The sequence below is a fragment of the Euprymna scolopes genome, chromosome 18, assembly GCF_053919585.1.
Source record: "Euprymna scolopes isolate OS-2025 chromosome 18, ASM5391958v1, whole genome shotgun sequence".
Taxonomy (NCBI): domain Eukaryota; kingdom Metazoa; phylum Mollusca; class Cephalopoda; order Sepiida; family Sepiolidae; genus Euprymna; species Euprymna scolopes.
Window position 1 is genome coordinate 45,587,082 of NC_136499.1, and position 14,473 is coordinate 45,601,554.

Consider the following 14,473-nt stretch of genomic DNA (forward strand, 5'->3'; position numbering starts at 1 on the left):
TCATCACTTGCTCTCTTGTTTTCCTTTGTCTTCTCTTGTGAACTGAATCTACTACCTCAAGTATTCTACGTCTTCTAACTCAAGAACTCCCATTCATTCTTTCAATGTGACCATACCTTCAATATCTCCTGTTCTGCACACCTCCCTATACTGTCCAGATTTAATCTTCCTCTTAGGTCCTCAGATCTAAGCTTGTTCTTAAGGCCAACATTACACATCCATTGTATCATTCTCATATCATTTCTCTTGATGGAACGCACATCATCAACCCTCACTGGTCATATTTCACTTCAATATATAATCATGCTGTTAAACATGCCTGATAGACTCTTCTCTTGATCGACAATGGTTATATTCTGCAGGTTAGTAATGCCAGAAGTTTGCTGAACTTAACTTGATCCACCCTTAATTCTCGGTATCACACTAGCACCTGTCTCCAAATAGTCATAAGCAATATATTAGCAATTTGAGCTTTACATTTGCATACTTAAGAGATACATGTGTATCTCGTGATGAACCATGATTTATTTGTGATAGCTTAAATAGCTAAACATTATTTATTTGGTAGAAAATATTATATCATTTATTTTATTTTGATAAGGTACTGTTAAAAAAAAACTGATGTGCCAGTGTTATAGTGTACAGGGTGCCTTTAATAAGTTTCTAGACTTTTTTCATATGGGCACTTTTATTTATAGTACGCACATGAAACTCTAGTCCCCTTCGAAGTAATCTCCTCCAGCTGCAATACACTTGTTATACCGTTCCAACAACTTCTGGAAGGCCCCACATTAAAGTCCTCTTGTGTTCTCATCACAGCCTCTAGCATCTCCTCAGTTGTCTCATAACAATATCTCTCTGGATCATAGCAGTAAATCACAGGTCACCCGAGCATCAAGAACTGTGGAAGCTGAATTGATCAGCTCGACCATCTCCCTACTGTCATGACAATGTCTTTCTTTCTGATGTTCTCTGAGCACTCTTGGGACAAACCTTCCACAAATCTTCCGTATCTTCAATTCCTTGCGAATAAATGTGTACAGTTGTCATGCTGTGTGAGTGTGTCAATGATTCTCATCATAGCCATTTCATCTACTAACTTATAACGGCAGCCTCTAAAGTTTTTCTTCATCTTATGGAATAACCAAAAGTCACACGGAACAAGGTCTGGACTATAGGGCGGGTGAGGAACTGTCTTGATGCTCATCTTGGTCAAGTAATCTGTAACAAGGATGGAGCACCCTTGGGACAAACTTCACACAAATAGTCTGCATCTTCAGTTCCTCGCTAATAATTGTATGTACAGTTCCCATACTGACATCAAACTGTGCACTTATTGTCTCTATAGAAACACGATGGTCCTTATCCATGAAATTCTTTATTTGGCCAATCAACTCTAGTGTTCTGTCTTCCTTACTCGTCCCACACCTCTCATCATCCCTCACAAACCCCCTGCCTTCCTAGAATCTCTTATGCCACTCAAAAACTGATGCTCAGTTCAATGCAAGATTGTCCAAAAGCAGTCTGAAGCATTCCATATGTTTCTGTGGTATATTTTCCCAAGTTTAAAACAGAATTTTATTGCATATCGTTCTTCTAAAGTGTCCTCATGTCCAAATTGCATTTTTGAAATGTGCAAAGCTTTGACAATCAGAATTTAGTAGGGTGTATTCCAATTCCTACTGTAGCTGTACATTTGAACCTGAATTCATAAAAATTGGTCAGTCATCTTATCTGATGTATAGCAATAATAAGTCTACGATAATTTTAAATGCCTGTACAAAAAACAGTCTGGAAACTTATTGAAGGCACCTCATAAGTTATGAACGATGATTTATTTTTGATAGATTAAATAACTAAACATTATTTATTTCATAGGAACTATTATATCATTTATTTTTTTTATTTTATTTTGGTAAGGTACTGCTTAAAAAAACACTGCAGGGTGTGTGCCCCACACTAGAGCAAGCAGTCAATCGATTGAATTAAAAAATGGGCAATTTCACCAATTTCAATGACAATAAAAGTATGGGAGGGTGGAATATTTGTTGATCCTTATTCAATCCTGGACAACGTTAGGTCTCCCTTCTAATTCATAATTAAGAATAAAAAATATTAAAATATGAAGAAAAATTTCAAAGTATTTCTACACTTAAAAAAAAAAAAAAAAAAATACAAAAATAGAAATAAAAATACTCCTGGGCGACACTGGTTAGAGACAGCTAGTTTTCTTTTAAGAACAGTTTTTATTTGTTCAAATTAAAAAAAAAAATGGTTTATTTATTTTTTTTTTTGTAAGAAATGTAAATTATTTGAAATTTTGCAATGGAGAGTATTATTTTTATACATGAAACGAACACGATTTGAAAGTGTGTTTTCTGTACGTTTCAGTTTTGTTTTCTTTTTACTCTTATTTACCACAAACAAGACATACTGCCATTTGTATATATAAAGGACTACCATTTGGGCACTATGTAGGGAGTTGAGCAGCAAGATATTTGTTTTTATCACATTTAAATTTCTGCCCGATAATACAATCAGGGAAGCAGGATAGACGGAGGGAATTCCAAAATCTAACAGTTCAAGCGAATAAACTATTAGAGTAGAAAGCTTTCTAGCATCTAGAGACCTCTACAATGAAGGGGTGGAATTTTACCACCTGTCAGGTTAGTCAGGGGTATTTTCTAGAATTAAAATCATTTAATGAATTTTAATCAAAATTAGAATAAGGATTCTAGACACAAGGTTTAGTAGCATTATATCTTGATTTTAATCTTCATAAGAAGATATAAAAATAATGCAAAACTGTTCAGTTCTGCGATTTACAGTGTCAGTCAAAACAGGTTCCTTTTAGTTTCTACTAATAATTGAGGTGCTGCAAATAAATTTTGTCCTATTATTACAATATACATGAGATATTTTTTATGATAGATTAAACAGTTGACAGGAGATATAAATGGCTATCAAGAGGTTATGATGTGGACGATTCTTCTCTGGTTGCAAAATGTGACCAGTGAAAATGGTTGATCTGCAGAGGCTCAAAGCTAAACCTAAGTGGTTGACTATAGTCAAGGTGCAACCTGAAGGTTCCCTTTTGATTAGCTGCTTCACCAAAGTATAAGGGATGATGCCACTCCATTCCCAGAATTACTCCACTTTTGTTTGATCCTCCCTTTATAATGATGAGTGTTTTAGCAATGGGATATCAAGTACCATTTTTTTAAAGTCTTTGGTAAGACTGGATCGAGGATTGAACCCCATTCTACCAGCCTTTTAACAAACACACTTACCATTATGTCAAATGTGCGATAAGCTCAAAGTCTTTGATAATGACTGTATTCACTGCATTCTTGCTGCTGTTGTGTGGATCGAGTACTAACTCTAACTCTTCCTCAACAACTGAATCACTGACTCTTGCCACCCATCCTTTTTCAGCACTGTCTTTAGATAGTTTGAGCATGCAACACGGCAACTGGAGGGAGAGGTCATCAATGGAGTCCTCGCCCTTCTATATCTAATTGATGCAAACATGTTGATGGGCAGTTGAAGTCCTGAGCAGCAACAACCAAAGGTGACCTAGCAGCATTATCATGTTCACAAGTAATTGGTTATCGACTATGAAATCTGGATTCAGTAGCCATATCATGTGACCTAGCTTGGGATTGGCGAAAGCAGGCTGCGATAGTCAGAGATGCTGTACTTGCTTGGGAGGAAGCTGGCTCAACTTGATTAGGGTAATAATTAGTGTTGGGACGATTAATCAGAATCGGAAAAATCAGACCTTTTTGAGGTATTGGAATCAGAAAAATTTGTTCTTATCTTCTGATGGCAAAAACGATTCCTTTACTTAACTTTTTTTATTTGATTTTGTTTTTAAAAAAAGTTTTCCACTGTTACTAGTAATAATAAAATAAATATTTGTTGATTTTAACTTCCAGTAAAACTAAAATCCATAGATTATCCCTTCACAAGTGTGTTTTTACGTTTGAGAAAATATATATGCATTTAAGATGCATTTTTTACGGTAGTCGGGACAAAATAACCATTTTATAATGAAATCTTTAGAGATTTATAAAGAATCAGACTCTTTAATTCAATACGGAATCAGTAATTGTATCGGAATTGGGGAGAAAAATATTGTAATCGTCCCATCACTAGTGATAACCAGTACAAATCTAAGTAAGATAGACTAAACCCCCTTTGAACCCATTGGATAAGTATTGTTAAATATAATTTCTTATTTGTTCAGAAACCAGCAGAATTGCAGGCTGCTGCTACTGCTTTCAAATGAACATACATATCCACAGTTTTTGGCAACCAGCATTCATACTTTATGACATCATCCATTTTCAAGTAAATATATATATGTATATATATTTCTTTCTTGATAATAAATCATAAAGTGTATCAGGTGACAAGCTAATATATTAAATCCTCAGGAGTCTGCATAGTTTATCTAGTAAAGGACATGTGCCCCTTTGAATCGTGTATTATAACTGAATAAAAAAATCATCATAAATGATCTCTCTGCCTGTCTCTTGTTTGATGGATGACATCATCATTTTGTGATGTCATTTACTTTAATTTATTCCCCATCATTCTCTTTAAATGGATGACGTCAGTTGTGCTATTACCCTCTAGGTATCTCCTGGTCCTGTCTATGGAATTTGGTTTCAAGATACATTTGTGCCATTCTCGAAACGTCATAACTATCTGGGAATAATAATATCTAGTATTCTCAGGTTTAACGACCACTTGTCTTATATATTCGATAGGGTTAATAAGGAGTTTTACATATTGTGTATCCCAAGCTACCAAAGTCTTCATGAATGACATTTGCTGACCAGGCTTTTCAAGGCAATGATTCGTTGTGGGTCGCAAGAGTTGGCAAGGTGTTCTCTGATTCTCTTGAATGTCTACAGTGTTGTGCCATCAGATATATACTACGTATTCCCTGCCGCGACCCTGTTCTCTCCGAAGTATACAATCTGCTTGGATTAGATTGTTGTCTACTTGCCAGAATGAAGCAGTTTTTGCCTCATTACAATGCTTAAATACCATTCTGTACTGCGGCTGAACAGACCAAACCTGTGATGATACATATTTATGTTAGACCCTCTGTATAATCACACGTGTTTGCTCAGAGATATACTGGTGATCTTCTTTCACATTCTGTTCTGCAGTCCTGAACGTGCTGCTTCAGAATTGTGTGAATGAACATGTATCACTGTCACATTTTCGGAGTTCTGTATTGGCTAACTATTGTGATGTTCCTAAGTTTTATGCATTCCCTAATTAGCTTAGTAGCCTGTGATAAGAAAATTTAATGAGGAAGGCCATAAATCGATAGCACCATTCGCTGTGTATGGGAACAAACAGGATATTACAAGACTGAGCTATAGATTTTTAGTTTTGTATAGATGCAAATAAACGCAATTATAGAAAACCTAGATTCCATGAACAAAGCTTTTTATTAGAACTGCACGCCTGTGGAATTGTCTTCCGTTTTCCTGCTTTCCGGCTGACTACAATATGGTTGTCTTCAAGTCTAACGTAAATAAGTTCTTGATGAGCCGTTTCATATAAGTTATCAAATTTAACAAATTTTCATTACTAATGATTATTATATTGTCCAATTTCTACTGTACACTCTTTAACCCTTATCCTTGAGTGGCCTCTTGGCCTTGATAATGTGTTGATACCTATTAAAAAAAAAAAAAAAAAGTCCAATGTGAACAAGTTCTAATTGAATCGTCCCCCTAAGTAATCCAAGTTACAAAATTACCACTGTTTACTATGCTAAAATCACAATGACTAATGTATACCTATTAACCCTTATCCTTGAGTGGCCTCTGGGCCTTGATAAGTGGTGACTCCCATGTAAAAAAAAAACAAAAAAAAACCTGGAACTTTGCGGGTATTAATTAGTCATGTTGTGTGTGCGCATGTTAGTTTAGTTTTGTAAACAGATTAACAGGCTGTTTGTGTCTGCTTCAAGCTCACTGACCCTATTTACTTGTCCTCCCACGGAGGGCAGAGTTGGACACAAGGTCAGTTTTTAATGTGGGAAAATACTAGCTCCCTAAAAAGAATCACTCCAAATTGGAACAAAAATTAAACATTGCCTCAGTTTAGAAGGATCCCCATCCCTCACTGACCTAGGGCAGAAAAAAAAAATGAAGTGTAATATCAGGCTTACTGTTAACTGACCAATCTAATATGGAACTGACAGATTTGACCACATTGGTTTGAATGGTCTGACTTGTTGATTACTGTTGTAGCATTATTTATTGTTGTGGTCTTCATCCTGGGTTGTTTGAACCAACTTTCATCCTTTGACAGCATGTGAGTTAACCCATTAGTTTCCACTGTCCTATAAATGAGACACCAAGTAATTTCTTTTTAAAATCTATAAGATAATATAGAATAGTACTGCTTACTGCATAATTACTCTGAAGAATTTAAAAAAAATTATTTATATTCATAAACTTCTCTTTGAGAGCTGTTGGAACCCTCTTAAAAATTATTGTAAAATTTGCTAAAAGTCTATTCGTTCGATGGTGTATGAACTTATATAAATGAGCCTTACAGTAAGCCACTAACTTGTTGCCAAAAATGCAACATAACTTTTTGTTTGAACCGATTTTCTCATTAAGGTGTAACTTTTATCTTGAATGTATAGATCCTTGATTTCTAAAATATATCACATGTACCCAGTGTCCTATTTTATAGGAGAATCAATATTTCGCTTTCTAAATAAAATCAAACAAAAAACAAAAATACTTTTTCCGTTCAATTTGTGTATTTTAACCCATTTTTAGTCTTTATACAAATTTTCAACAATGGTATAACATCTAGACACTCTTAGAGTTAATGGATTAAGAGGATATGGAATTCACAAGTGTATACTGGTCAGGAGAAATGATTTTGATGATTTTTTTCATGAGGGTATTGATTTCCTCTCGCATACAGTGCCTGGTCTTCTCAAATTGTTACTCATCTCGTACTGACCTGGCTCAATGTCGTTAAACTTTGTTAATCTAACGAAAACCATGTGTCCAATACAACTGATTGTGCACTGATACAATTGAAAAGTCGACAGTTACAATGAGTTGGCAGGTTCCTATGGTTGGTGACTAGGATCAGTCATTGTGCAGTGGTTTTTCTTTAGAGAATCCTTTTCTTTTTTTTTTATTTCTCAAAGGAGTCACCTCTTATCGAAGCCCAGAGGCCATTCGAGGATTAGGTGAATAAGTGTATAATAGTTGTTGGGACAATAGCCTAGTAATCATTAGAAGTGGAAATTTGCTATAATTTGATTATTTAAGGGGACATCTCAACAAGAACTTGTTTACATTGGACTTGAAGACTACCATATTGTAGTCAACTGGAGAGCAGGCCAGCGTAGGTGGGCAATTCTAGGAAAGAATCTTTGTTCATGGAATCTACATTTAAGTTTAGGCACAGATAGAGGGTGGGGAAAATTATTGATAGTAGTTTCAGCTAGACGAGTGTTTTTTGTGAAAGTTTGGCGAGGGGGGGGATCATAGATTGAAACTCAGATGAGTACTTGCCATGAAAATAATGATAGAGCAAAGACAAGTTAGCAATGTCTCTTCTGTGAGAATGATGTTGCAGGGAAGAGGAAGGGCATCACCTATTGAGTTTCAAAGTTGGGTTTTAATTCTGTCAGTTTGTATAATTTCTTTTTTTTTTTTTTTTTTACAAAGGTGTCTCCGCTTATCAAGGCCCGGAAGCCACTTGAGAATAAGGGTTAATAAATGTACAATAGTCAATGGGTCGGACAATGACGTAGTAATCGTTAGTAGTGGAAATTTGGTAAATTGGATTACTTAAGGGGGTGGTTCGTCATGAACTTGTTTACGTAAGACTTGGAAACAACCATATTGTAGTCAGCTGGAAAGTAGGGAAATGGAAGAGAGTTCCACAGCCATGCAGTTTTAAGAAAGAAACTTTGTTCATGGATTTTATGTTTATGTTTAGGTACAGATAGAGAGTGGGGGAAATTATTGATAGTGGTTTTGGCTAGACGAGTGTTTTTCATGAAAGTTTAGAGAGGGGGAACCATAGATTGGAGCTCAGACGAGCACTTGCCATGAAAATAACAATAAAGCAGAGACAGGCTCGCAACGTCTCTTCTATGGGAAAGAGGTTGCAGGGAAGAAAAAAGGACACCTCCGCTAGTCAATTTGAACTCTGTCAAGGCAGAATAAGATCTATCTAGCAGCGCCTGCCCAGATGTGGTAACAGTACTCCATCCTTGGACGTACTTGGCTCTTATACAGGTAGAGAATTGCATCAGCAGTGGAATATCTACTGGAGCGCTAGAATGATCCTATTATTTTTCCAGCGACCTTGGCAACAGATTTGATGTACGTGTTCCATTTTAGATCAGAAGTAAAGGTCAAAACATGGAACCTCCCCAAGATGAGAGCCACTCATTTCAATTGATGCCAGATGGGGATCAGAGCATTGATGATAAAAAGATAGAAGCTTGGTTTTAGATGCATTAAAAGTAACCAGCCACCTCTTTTCTCATTGTACCACCTGCTCAAGATCAGAGGAGAGAGAATCAGGAAGAACTAGGTCATTTATGGCTTTTGAAGTGTTATCATAGATGGTAGTGTCGTCAGCATAAATGTTTACGAATGATCTTAAGATATGATTTGAGAGATCAGTGATTTTAATGGTGAATGCTCTGACGAACTGCAGACACTTGTGCCCCCACGACAAACTGACAGGCAGCTAAATCCCACCCCCACACAGTAGAGATCCCTAGATGTAAAAGATCTTTCTACTCCAGTAGTTTCTTCTCCAGAACCACTATACTCTGGAATTCCATTCCAGGTTCCTGCTTCCCTAACTGTACAGACATGCAGAAGTTCAAGTGCAACGTGAACCGACATCCTGCTGCCCAAATCCCAATATAGTGCCCTAGTAGTTGCTGCCCCTGATAGTAGCCCCCTATACCAAAGTGGCAATGCACCTTGTTTGGGGTGAAAATGTAATTAAAAAAAAAAAAATGTAGATCAGTAAGAGAGTTGGGCCCAGGATGGACCCTTGAAAGAGAAATAATTTAATAATTGAGAAGGCATTTCCAACTATACCGTAGCTGGATATCTTGGGAAGCATTTCCAACTATACCGTAGCTGGATATCTTGGGAAGTAGACCTTTATGCTGTACCCTATCAAAGGTCTTTGATATGTCAAGAGCAATTGCTCTAAAAAGAAAGTCCGTCAATAGATTCGCTAATCCTATGAGATATTACCGTTAGCACATCTGCTGTAGATCTAGCAGAACGGAAACCATATTGCATGTCACTAAGGAGGTTATTTTTGCTTAAATGGTTGACTACTTCTCTATTTAAACACAGATTCCAGCAACTTATGCATGATGCACAGGAGACTTATTGGTCTGTACTGAGAGGAAGAACAGTTTGAGACATGTAAATACTCCTAAAATGTATTTCATAATAGTTGTTGCTCAGAAAAAAAATTGTTTTGTATAAACAATGTTGAAAATTTAATCAGGAAAACATATATTATACTGAAGAGTGCTATGCTAATTACAATTTACTATCATTTTTTTTTTAGTATAGCTCTATATTAAAGGATATTGAGCTCTGTTTTGATTTTTGAGAGGCTTTTTCTTATATATATATATTATAAGTTTTGGGACGATTAATCTTAATCAAGAATTGAAGAAATCGGAATATTTGAAGGTATCGGAATCGGAAAATTTTTTTACAGATTTTTTGATGCCAAAACAATTCTTTTAATCGTCATTTTTATTTGCTTTTATTTAAAGCAAAATCTTCCATTGCTGGTAATAGTGATAAACTAATAAATATTTATTGATTTAAAACCACCAGTGAAACTAAAATCGATAGATAGCCCCCCCCCCCCCAGTATATTTTTATGTTTATGAAAATATGTGCACATTTAACATGTGTTTTTCTACAGTAATCGGAGAAAAAATACAGCTATATAGTTAAATATTTAGAGATGTATAAAGAATCGAAATCGGGAATTTAATATGGAATCTGGAATTGTATCGGAATTGGGAAAAATATTGGAATTGTTCCATCACTAACATATATATAAGGTAGGCTCTCTCTACTGTGCTAGAAAATTACTAACACCCAAAACTATCCTGTACCTCTATAAGGCCACCATTCGCCCATGTATGGAGTATTGCTGTCATATTTGGGCTGGTGCATCTGCTACTAGTCTCTCGCTCCTAGACAAGGTTCAAAAGAGAGTCACCAATCTGATAGGCCCTGAACTGGTATCTAAGCTTCAGCCTCTGTCCCATTGACGAAATGTTGCATCCCTCTGCCTGTTCTACAAGTATTTTAATGGAGAATGCTCTGATGAACTGCAAGCACTTGTGCCCCCCACAACATAAACACTCTCGACAAACCCGACAGGCAGCTAAATCTCACCCCCACACAGGAGGGATCCCTAGATGTAAAAGATCTTTCTACTCCAGTAGTTTCTTCCCCAGAACCGCTAGACTTTGGAATTCCATTCCAGGTCCCTGCTTCCCCAACTGTACTGACGTGCAGAAATTCAAGTGTTACCCCTGATAGTAGCCCCCTACAACAAAGTGGCAATGTGCCTTGTTTAGGGTGAAAATCTAATTAAAAAAAAAAATAATTGTAATTTAATGAGCAAGATAACTGAAAATATATAATTCTTCATTTTGGTTTTGATAAAAAAAAATATCCAACAGTGTTAAATAATAAAAGCGTATGATAACTAATTATCAATGATATTACAGAAAATCTTATAAAAATCAACATGGTACCATAGGTTTCAAGTCGGGAGACTAAAATATACCGTTTTTTTTTTTTTAATTTAATTTTTTTTTTATATTTTAGATGGCTGAAAAGTAAAACTCCAAAAACGGTGTTTTTAGTCTGGGTCCGCTCTCCCAGCTGGAAACCTATGGATGCCATGTTGCTTTGATCTGATCTTGTATAAAATTATTAGTATTTCACAAGTCATGTTTAATTAGCCCGAGGAAATGGTATCTTATTGAAATTAATGATCGAAATATTTCCATGAATGTGTAGCTTTTAATATGTTTGTGTGTGTATATCTCTACGATTATTGTAAAAGTCACTTTGTGCGTGTGTGCGAGTTTCTTCCTCATAGGTTCTAAAACAGCTGAGCCTATCTTTTGCAAATTTCGCACAAAGCTAATTCATATATTTGGCAGTGTTCTTATGTTTTGTACAGAAATTCATCCGATAAGTATCTAAAATCGAAAAGATCCAATCCTAAAAATAGTCTCTTTGTTATAGATAAAAAAGAATTGTTACAGGAAAATATTTTACATTACCCCGGCAAGGGAGATAATAAAATCTTAGCAAATTACTTTTTCTTAAAATAACAGAATTGACACCTGAAAATATAGCTCAGTAGTAGAGCATTTGGTTACAGATCGAATGATCCCCATGTTTAAGCCTGGGTGTACCTCACCATTTTATTTTAATTTTTTCTAAATAATGAGCTTATTTTACGATAAAAGAAGAGGTATCATTTAAAATCGTCGCAAACCATTTCTTCGTTTGCATATTTTGTAAACTAAACATTAATCGGAAGTGACTTTTCCAGGGCATTCATCGTCAAGCCCAAATATCAACTGACGTGATATTATAAACAAACACAGATGGAATTTGATGAACGACATTATCATTATTATTTTAAAATTTTATTTTTGAAAATTAGTCCACTGGGCAAATTATTCCTCGTAATTTATAATAATCAATAAAGGATTAATTCTATAATCATATATACGCAATCTGCATAGATTAAAATATCATGTTTAAGCATATTGTACGACTGAGCGATGCCGGACGTCCAGCTAGTATAATAGTACCTATTTACTATGCCTCCCCACGGGACAGAGTTAGACACCAGGGTCGTTTTTTAACGTGGAGAAAAGGTACAAAAATAAAAATTGTCTCAGTCGTGAAGGATTTCTCCTCCACCGAAAGAGAACAAGAAAATGAAGTGCAGCATCTGAAGAACAGATACTACACTTTGATCTTGACCAAAAGGCCAAGAATAGTAGTACCTATTTACTATGCCTCCCCACGGGACAGAGTTAGACACCAGGGTCGTTTTTTAACGTGGAGAAAAGGTACAAAAATAAAAATTGTCTCAGTCGTGAAGGATTTCTCCTCCACTGAAAGAGAACAAGAAATAGAAGTGCAGCATCTGAAGAACAGATACTACACTTTGATCTTGACCAAAAGGCCAAGAATAGTAGTACCTATTTACTATGCCTCCCCACGGGACAGAGTTAGACACCAGGGTCGTTTTTTAACGTGGAGAAAAGGTACAAAAATAAAAATTGTCTCAGTCGTGAAGGATTTCTCCTCCACTGAAAGAGAACAAGAAATAGAAGTGCAGCATCTGAAGAACAGATACTACACTTTGATCTTGACCAAAAGGCCAAGAATAGTAGTATAATAGTAAGTTATATATATGACAATTAAAAATGCATTTTAGCATGATGATTCCCTATGGAGATGAAATGCGAAAGCCTCTATGTAGCTTACGTGCCATAAACTGTTGAAGTAAATACTGAAAATCGATGCATAAAATATCTCTTTATAATATTTTATTTGTATATATATATATATATATATATATATATATATATATATATATATATATATATATATATATATATATATATTCTTGCCTGAAACTTGACAAAAAAAAAAAAGAATGAAAAAGTCAGATTTTAAAAGAATAAGATGCAACAAATAATTGTAAACATACAAAGTTTTATTTCAGCTAATCAAGAAAAGTCAGTTTATTTGCTGGGAAAACAATCAAAAGGAAGTAATAAGGAATCTCTGAACCATATTATTATTATTTTTATTATTATTATTATTAGTAGTAGTAATAGTATAGGCATTAGAATATTACTGTAGTAATTACTCTTCTTAGCATAATAGTCTTAGAGTAATGTTAGCTCTGACAATGGAATGATGGTAGCTGGATAATACAAGACAGAAACCAACAGGCAGCTTTACTTTTAAGTTTTGTGATAAAAAAAAAATATGGTAAAAAAGCAATTATGTATTTACACACACACATAGATTGATAAATATCCGCTTTTCTCTTTGAACGAAACGTTCCAAAAATCGATGGATCGTATTTAACAGAAAGTATGCTGTTATATATATATATATATATATATATATATAATAAACTTCCTGTTATATGTATATAGTGATTCTGCGATGTATGTATGAGAGGGGGGAACAGCAATAGAGTGCTCAATTACAAACATTAGAATATAATATTTATTAATGTAAAAATACGGGCCTTAGGGCATAAAGAGGACCTGGCTTTCATGAAGAGGCCAGATCTAGTTTGCAAATCTATGAAGAGAAGGGTCCATCCTATTATCAGTACAGAAACCCTCTGAAAGAAACACCAAAACTAGATCAGGTCCCCCTGTGAAACTTCAGTTTCAATTATATCCAAAGGCATGTATTTTTTACAATAATTATATATATAATTGGACCTCCTGTTAAACACAATGCGTCTATTTTTAGTAAGTTTCATTAAAAATAAAAACATAGATACATATTTCTGTTTTTTTTATTTATTTATTTTTTTTTTTGTGCTTTTTAAATATTTTTTAGCGTGCTCTTTGTTTTTTTATGATAGAAACAGAGCTTTGGAGAGAAGGTTACGTGAAATTCTATTAAATAAGAGAAATGAATCCCCAAGTGTAGACGACAAGTATATAGTCATATATATATATATCAAAAGCAATAAATAAAAAGGAATGGCATGATGAAGCTTTCTTTCTTTTTTTTTAATATAAAGTCAAGAAAGTAGAATTTAATTATTCTCATGAAAGGTGATATATAAAGTATAATGCTGGTGATTTTGAATAGGAGAAAGACTAGAGTGCTCAATTACGTATGTAAGAGCATATTTTTCTTTTATTTCAAATAACATTATACTTTCTTTTGATCGCCCATCATGGAAACGCTGGCAATCTAGCCCATAGGACTAAACATAGCAAGCATGACCAGTCTTCAGTCAATGGTTTGGAAGTGGATATCTATATATATATATATATATATATATATATATATATATATACACACACACACATCTAGCCACACTGATGAGTCATGACAAAATGCAACAGCTGTCTCTGGATCACAATAAGCTATATATATATATATATATATATATATATATATCACGCTGAAATATTATTTTGGTTATACTGATTATTGCGGTTCGAATGATTGTTTGTTGGTCAGGTTTTATATAGTTGTCCCTACTGTTAAAACACACACATTTATAAAGAACTATTTTTTTCATTTGTCTGTTCTGTTCGGGTAGATTTCATTTCACATTTTTTTTTAAAGAAAAATTGGGAAGTAGAAATGGAAATCCATCTTGT

General features: G+C 34.7%; 1 protein-coding gene and 3 pseudogenes across 2 annotated transcripts in view; 1 reads left to right on the plus strand and 3 right to left on the minus strand.

The window, feature by feature from the left end:
• The window catches only part of LOC145297611 (uncharacterized), a 346,611-nt gene that overhangs the window by 170,744 nt on the left and 161,394 nt on the right, over window positions 1-14,473 (plus strand). The gene's annotated exons all lie outside the window — the stretch shown is intronic.
• On the minus strand, window positions 11,892-12,102 carry LOC145298078 (U2 spliceosomal RNA; annotated as a pseudogene).
• On the minus strand, window positions 12,168-12,300 carry LOC145298067 (U2 spliceosomal RNA; annotated as a pseudogene).
• LOC145298068 (U2 spliceosomal RNA) lies at window positions 12,366-12,498 on the minus strand (annotated as a pseudogene).